The sequence below is a fragment of the Manacus candei genome, unplaced genomic scaffold (genome assembly GCF_025592945.1).
Source record: "Manacus candei isolate 608988 ecotype Guabito, Panama unplaced genomic scaffold, ASM2559294v1 h1tg000057l, whole genome shotgun sequence".
NCBI classification, from domain to species: domain Eukaryota; kingdom Metazoa; phylum Chordata; class Aves; order Passeriformes; family Pipridae; genus Manacus; species Manacus candei.
The window spans coordinates 3,135,688-3,143,549 of NW_026138105.1; the positions used below are offsets into that span (position 1 = coordinate 3,135,688).

General features: G+C 56.1%; 1 protein-coding gene across 1 annotated transcript in view; it reads left to right on the top strand.

Moving 5' to 3' along the window:
* The window catches only part of PXMP4 (peroxisomal membrane protein 4), a 131,123-nt gene extending 123,261 nt beyond the window's left edge, over positions 1-7,862 (top strand). Inside the window, exon 5 of the transcript XR_007907035.1 lies at positions 7,791-7,862. The gene's annotated coding sequence lies outside the window, so the exon portion shown is untranslated. The remainder of the gene's footprint in view (positions 1-7,790) is intronic.

A 7,862-nucleotide genomic window follows, 5' to 3' on the forward strand; every position in this document is an offset into this window, starting at 1 on the left:
TATTTCTTGTGGGTTGGGAATGCACTGGGAGAGTCTCTGGGATCTCACCACTGTGGGGACAGATGCTGCAGGGCCATGTTGTGCCCTGGGGCTGTCCTGCAGCAGAGAGCCACTGCTCCTGGGCTTGTTTTCCTTTTCCCCATCCCTGATGCAGTCCTGCAGTTATCCCATTGCACCCTGAAGTGCATCCAGTTGCTAAACCCCTTGTTTTTCATGTCTGTGCCCAGTGCTGAGGCTCCAGGATCTGTCCCAGCACTGTTGCTTTTATTTGAGGGTTGTTGGGATATTTTCCCCCCACATTTTCCTTTTTTTGTTTTTTTTTTGGTGGGATTTTGCTGTTTTCTCAGCATACTTCCATTATGATTTCACATACCTCCCGGAGCTGACTCACTGCTGACACCATCTTTTCTGCACATCGGAGGGGAAGCCAAGCCAACATGACTTTTTGGTCTTATTCCTTGCTGTGCCCACACAGTTCCTTCTTCTCCTCCAGCCCTTCCTGACAAACACAGTTCCCTGCATGCCAGTGCTCCCTTGGGGACACCTCACCACGGGCACTGAGCACACTCTGCTTCATGCAACACATGGCTGTTATGCCCTGGGTCAGTCCTGGCAGCCCCTTCATTCTTCTCTTCCGATGGGTTTGGAGCACAGGCTGGGCAGGGGAAGTTCCACGTTAACACCCCTTGACACTGTGACTGCAATTTATGCTCAGATCAACAGAGGAGAGAATATTTGCCTTTTTTTCACCAAGTTCTTGAGGTGTTGGAGGACAAAACCAAGTTCTGCCAGCTGTGCTGCCTGGAGCTGCCTGCACCAGGGATGGGGAGAGAAGCAGGCAAGGGCACGGTGCCATGGCCAGTGTTTGCTCCAGAGCCTGACCCACACCAGCTTTCCAAGAAACTTTGCAGCAGGGAAAGAAAAAAAAAAAAAGGCCAACCTAATTTTTTCATTTGCAGCTGGAGCAAGGCCAGATTTTTGCAGCAGAACATTTTTTGGTGAAAATGGAGCCGTTGTCTTCTGGCCAGCACTTTTTGAATGACCCCTGCCTGGCCAGCACTCTGGGATGGCACAGCCAGGGCTGGGAGGGAGAGCTGAGGGGCACCAGCCACTGCCTGGTGGGCTTTGGGGCTGGGCCTGGACCCCACTGAGTCCCCAGTGAGGTAATGCCAGAGGGGACCGGCTGCCTCCCCCGTGGGCTTCGATCGCAACTTCGCTTTGAAAAGTCTCCAGTGCTTTGTTCTCCCCCTGATACAATCCATTTGGAGCAAATGCAGGCTCAGAGCGTCTTGCCAATCCCACAAGCTTTGGGGAGGGAGGCTCCTGCAAAGCATTAGCAGCAGATAAGGCCTCCTGGGGGATGGCTGGAGAGGGAGGTGGTGGCGATGGTGGGGTCTCTCCTCTTCATGTCCTGGCCTGGGGACTCTGCTGGCCAGGCAGTCAGGGAATGCCAGCCTCTACCTCGGCTCCTTCACCTGATTAATCCTCTCACTATCCTGTTCCCTCACCTAACCTGCTCCAGGGCCTGACTCTGCACACTGCTGCTCCTCTCATCCCATCACAGATGGTTCTGTACCTGCCAGGCATCCTGGGGTGCCCCAGCATTGCCCAGCTCCCGCGGGAGCTCAGTGCTGGACCAAACAAGTGGCAAAGATATGGAATGGCAGTGAGTTGGCATGGAGACCCCGTGCTGGGGCTCCTGGTCCTGAGCCCCAGTGCCGTGGGAGGCGAGGCTGGACTGAGCCCACCTGCAGCCACAGGTGTGCGGGGATCCTTTGAAGCCCCTGGAGGCAAATTCCTCATCCTGCCTTGTCCTGCCTTGTCTATTCAAACAGACAAGGCAAGAGGTGCAGGCAGGGATATCCACAGGCAGGGTCAGAGGTGCAGGCAGGGTCAGAGGTGCAGGCAGGGGTCCCTGGGTCCCCGTGAGGTGCCAGGGGTGGGTGAGAGATGTGACAAGGCCCTGTGGGATGCAGCCTGTCCCTAAGCCGATGTCCCCATGGGGACCTGGTGGCAGTTGAGGGGGTGGGAGCGGGGCAGGGTGCAGGGGGAGGTTAATGCCGTTATAAGCCGGGGCAGGGGGTCTCCAACAGACGAGGCCTCGCCGGCCAGATGGGGAGACTCGTCTGCCACTCGCCGGGGCCACAAAGGAGGGTCCCCTGGTAGCAGCTGGTCCCAAGGAAGAGGTTAAGGAGACACGTGTCAGGGCAAAGCCCAAGGGTGGCAGACGCTGCCCCAGCCTTTGTCGGGGTCACCTCCCATCTGACGGGGAGCAGGTGGGGCGGGAGCCGGAGGGACCCGGGGCCGGAGGGGCAGCGGGACGGCTCCGTCGGGCAGCACCGGGCCCAGCACGGCCTGAGACAGCCGTTCACAGGGCTGCCTTTGTGCCTCTGGAAATAATGAATTTTTTTTTTCTTTTTTTTTCCTACCCCGAAAAGATGGGAATGGCCCCATGGTGCTGGTGGGGGTTGCTGGATGACCTGGCCTGGAGTAGGGGACAAGGCAGGGTACAACAAGAGAGTCAGTGGCTTGAGAGCAAGGGCAGGGCATCCTCCTGGTCTGACTCTGAGAAGCCCGATGGACACCGGGATGGGCTCCATCCTGCTTCCCACTTCTGGTACCAGTGGGCAAACCGCAGGCAGTACTTCATCCCTGGGACTGGAACTGGCAGAGCTGCAGCCCCGTGGGCACTGCTGGCCCCAGGACCCGCTCTGGAGGCCGGGATCCGGCCGGGGGTCAGGGCTGGCACAGACCACCCCCTCCGCTCCCCCTCGCCGCCGGCGCGGGGCTAATTTCAATTATCTTCTCCAGGCCATATGAATTCTATTAATATCAAAGTAATGAGGTAGTTACTGCGATTCGGAGGAACGGCTGGGGAATTGCTCGGGATAGGGTTTCGCCAGCCAAGAGGGTAAATTAAAACCTCCCTTTGGAGAGGAGCAAAGGGCTGTATCAGAGGTGAACAGGGGCCAGCCTGGGGCAGCGGGCGATGTTCAGGGTGTCCTTCCACTGGCTTCCCTCTTGTGCTGGGGGGGCTCCTTTGGAGATGCCATGACCTGGATGGAGAGCTCACAGCAGGGGTGATGCCCCCCATTCCCCTTCTGCAGCCCCTCTGGTCTCTGTACAAGCTCCCTGAGGGCTCGTGCCTGGAGCATTCACCCTGGAATACAGAGGGACCCCCATGCTCAGCCTTCCTGGAGCCCTGATGCTTGGTTTAGGGAACCCTTAAAAGCAGCACTGAAATGGGCAGCGTGTGTCCCGTGGCTGGCAGCACCCCAGGGCTCGGGGCTGTGGTGGATCCCCTTGAGACACAAGGGGTCCAGCAGCCTGGGAAAGGATGGGGAGTGCTCACAGACCCTGCCTGGCCCTCGAGTCCAAGGAACTGAGGCTTTTCTAGGTCCAACACCCTTCCCTGACTGTCAAAAAGACCTGGCTAAGGGGCAGTGCTGATCCCCTGGGCAGCCCTGAGCTCGCTCAAGAGACCTGAAAAGCCCATGGGGAAGGGGGAAATAGCAGGGGACAAAGGGGAAATAGGATGGACTACATTTATATGTATATATCCTCCTATAAAACGAGTTCCAGCTACTTGTCAGGCTGGAAAAAGAGCTTTTCCCGGAGCAGTGGATGGGGTCCACAGAAATGATGCACACGAATGAAGGGAAGGGGCCCCTCCTGCATCCCCCCGGCCGTGGGGTGCTTGGGGACACAAGCAGAGCCTGGTCCCAGCTGCAGCGGGGACCCAGCCAGGAACCAGGGATGGTGCTGGGCACGGGGAGGGCAGGAGGCTGAGCCGGGGAGCGTGCATGCATTAGCGGGTAAAAATAGCTCTTGTTGTGGAGCAGCAGTGTCACGGCTGCCTGCCAAGCCGGGAGGGAGCACCAGGCGCCTCCCGAGACCTCAGAGGAGGAATCTGGTGAGGAAGGGGAAGGTGGTTTAAAGGGAGGGTGGGGTTTGTGCCCGTGGTGCTGAGCAGAAAGTCAGGGCATGTGGGAGGATCCTGCTGGACACCGCCCCCCAAAAACCCGGGCTGGGGCCAGCCCAGCGCCCAGAATAACCGAGCAGTGAGAAGCGGTGAGGATTCCTCTCCAGTGTCCCCTTAAGCCAGATAGACAAGGAATTTTTTTCCGACGAGGGTGGTGAGACACGGGACCAGGTTGCCCAGAAAAGATGTGGATGCCCCGTTGTTGGGACATCAAGGCCAGGCTGGGTGGGACTTTGAGCAACCTGATCTAGTGGAAGGGTCCCTGCCCACGGCAGGGGGGTTGGACTAGGTGGTTTTTGAGGTCATTCCCAACCCAAAGCACTCTGTGACTCTGATAACCAAGGGGCTGAGCAGGCAGTGGCCAGGCCAGGGGCAGCGTGTCCCCCGTCCCCCATGGGGGCTGGTCTGGGGCTCTGAGGCACAAAGCCATGCCTGGTGAGATGGGCCAGAGGGTCACCCCGTCCCTCATTTCTCTGGTTGGTGCCACCAGTTTTGCAGCAGCTGCAGGTGCTCCGATTTGTGAGCTGAGTGTGGGGTTCTCAGCTGGTGGCAAAGCCCCAGCGAGCTCCTCCAGCTCCCCGCAGGGGTTTGTGCCCCAGCCGGATGGGTGGGTTGGGGCAGAAGGTGCCCCAGCGCTGAGGGTCGGGGGCTCCGGCCACCCCCAGCCCACGGCAGCCCCCGGTGGCTGCAGAGCGGCTCTTTGCTGGCATCTGCTGACAGCGTCAGATCCTGCAGCTGCTGTTTCCATGGAGCGACACCGAAACTCGGCGGAGAGATGGTCCTCGCCGCACTCGTGGGAAGCAGAAGGACCCTGGGCTGATGGGTCCATCACCCAACCATGTGCCAGGAGAGTCCCGCATGGATATGGCCCTTGCAGGGAAGCTGAAGCCCCACAGAAGGATGCATTTAACTCAAAAACCTGATGCTGAAGGTGGCCTTCCAGCTAGAAGAGGGAAAACCTCCCTCAGGGCTCAAACCCAGCCTTTTCCCAGGACACAAGGCTCTTCCCATCCCTCCTGTGCAGTGCTCAGACAGGAGGCCTTTCCTGTAGCATCCCCTGAGCCAGGGAACAAAATCACATCCATCAAGGTCTCCTGGTGTTCCAGACAACCTCATAGAATCATAAATCACAGAATGGGTTGGGTTGCAAGGGACCTTAAGGTTCATCTCATCCCACCCCCTGCCATGGGCAGGGACACCTTCCACTAGCCCAGGTTGCTCCAAAGCCTGTCCAACTTGGCCTTGGACCCTTCCAGGGATGGGGCAGCCACAGCCTCGGTGGTGTCACATTGACAAGCCATTGGAGAGAAATGACAGCAGTGGAGAGAAGTGACATTTCTCAGAGCTCTATCTGTTGAGTTACAAAAAGCCCAGGGGAGCTGCGACTGATGGGAGCTGCAGGGCCCTGCACCAGGGAGCTGCCTTTTCCTGTGGGCATCCCGATGGGATGATGGAGCCAGGAGGAAACAGGGCTTTGCTGGTGTGCAGCATTTGGTGGGCTCAGGGGCACCGAAAGAGGGGTGTGGGGTCACTGTCTGCACGGCCACATCCAGAAGCCCCCTTCATGAATGGGGCTGCACTGGACAAGGAGAATTTGAAGGGCCTTGATTTGAAGCCGTGTGAGGACACTGAGGGCACTTGGTGTGTTCAGCTGGAGAAGAGGAGGCTGAGGGGAGACCTCACTGCAGTTACAACTTCCTTAGGAGGGGCAGAGGGGCAGAGCTCTGCTCTGGGGGGACCAGGGATAGAACCCCAGGGAATGGCCTGGAGCTGTGTCAGGGGAGGTTTAGGTTGGGTATTGGAAAAAAGTTCTTCCCCCAGAGGGTGGTTGGGCACTGACCAGGCTCCCCAGGGCAGTGGGCACAGCACCAAGGCTGACAGAGCTCCAGGAGAGTTTGGATGGTCCTCTCAGGTACGTGGTATGACTCTTGGGGATGGTCCTGTGCAGAGATAAGAGTTGGACTGCATGATCCTTGTGAGTCCCTTCCGACTTGGCATATTCTGTGATTCTGTAGTTTTGATTGAAAGTGTGTTCATCTGTCTGTCACCCCCCTGAACTCACAACCTGCTCCAGCATTTTAGCAACACCCCCCCCCCCCAGCAAACATGTAGAATGTGATTAAATCTGTGATGAAGCAGCTGGGAAGCAGGGGAGGGTTTGATATCACTAAATAAAGCTCCTGGAGATCAAACACCCCAGCACTGGCCAGGGGGAAAAGGCTGCCCGTGCCCACAGGAGAGGCCATGTCCCAAGTGTTGCCCAGCAGACCCCACCTCTGAGCCCCTGTGCATCACCCATTGAGCCAGGGATCATGGAGTGATGTGCCCAGCAATCCTGGCTGGAGCTTGGACCTGCCCTCCCTCCGTGCCTCAGTTTCCCCACGAGCTCTGGCTCTGGTGCCACAGACACTGCAGCCACCGTGCCAGGGGACATACAGAATGATGGGTGGTATCTCCAGCAGTGCATCCCACAAACTCTGCAGTCCAAGAGATGCCTATTCCCAGTGCCAGGCAGGGAGGCAGCAGCACTTTCATTTGCAAGCGGCAGATTTACCAAAACCACGGGGAATTTGCCCCATTCCCTGTGGGAGACACTGGTGAGGCAAATCAGCCCAGTTGAACTGCAGATGTGAAGGTGGATTTTACAACCTGCAGCTCCTGTGCTGATTTCATGATTAATCTCTGTCCATTAACTTACCCCAGGGGCTGATTGATCCCTGCCACTGATGCCACTTGGTCTTGGAGCATCAGAGAGCCAAAGCTTCAGCAGGCAGTGAGGACTGGGCTTTAATGTGTGACAACTTTTGCCTTTCCAAAGTTATTTTAGCTCCAGGGTGCTGCTTTTTTCCTGTCCCGTCTCTTGTTCTTTGACAAAATTATCCTGCCCTGATAACATATGATCTGCCATGTAGTAGCATAAGCATTTTCCCACTGTGAGAGCCCAGCTGACTGTGGTTATCTTACAGGGATCTGGAAAGAGAAAAGCCTTCATGAGAGGGAAAAAACTTTGTAGGGACTAATTATGCCCCAAAGCAAACAGAAAGTGCTCTCAAGTTAAAGGACTCAGAGATTCCAGTGATTTTAAAGCCAGATAATGCCATTTCACTACATTTCCTTCATAGTAAAGGATTAATCAATTTTTTAAATACATATTGCATATCTAAATCTAGTATTATCTAGATTAAAACCTATCTAGATTAAAATCTATCTAGATTAAAACCTATCTAAATTAAAACCTATCTAGATAGGAAAAGCTATTTTATTTCCCTTCCATCCCATCTCTTGCAGGGTTTCATGGGGCTCAGTCCTGCAGGCAAGGGTTGGTGCCATCCCCCTCCATAAATTCCCAAGGGAGACTGAGCAGAGCAGACTTTCCCTGGTGCTGAGGGCTAAGGACTGTCAGGGCATCCAGCAGCCTGAGATGCTACCTGGATCCCCACAGTTTGGGAATGTTGTCCCAGGGACTAAACTTGAGCTCTCAAAGTCTTTTACTTTGCTTCAGAAGGGATCAGTCTAATTAACACAAGTAACAAAGCTGCTCACAGCACTCTATAAATAGGCTGGTGGGTTCTGACACAGCTCCTGGCTATGCCAAGAAATGAGACTAATAATAGCTGCTTAACGATGAAGTTCAGGGGGCTGGAGAGATTAGGCAGAGAAAATGCCGGGATGGGCTCAACCCTGCCATGGAAATCAGCTAGGGAAGCATGGAATCATAGACTCCTGGAATGCTTTGGGTTGGAAGGGACCTTAAAGCTCATCCCGTTCCACCCCCTGCCATGGGCAGGGACACCTTCCACTAGCCCAGGTTGCTCCAAGCCCCATCCAACCTGGCCTTGGACACTTCCAGGGATGGGGCAGCCACAGCTTCTCTGGGCAA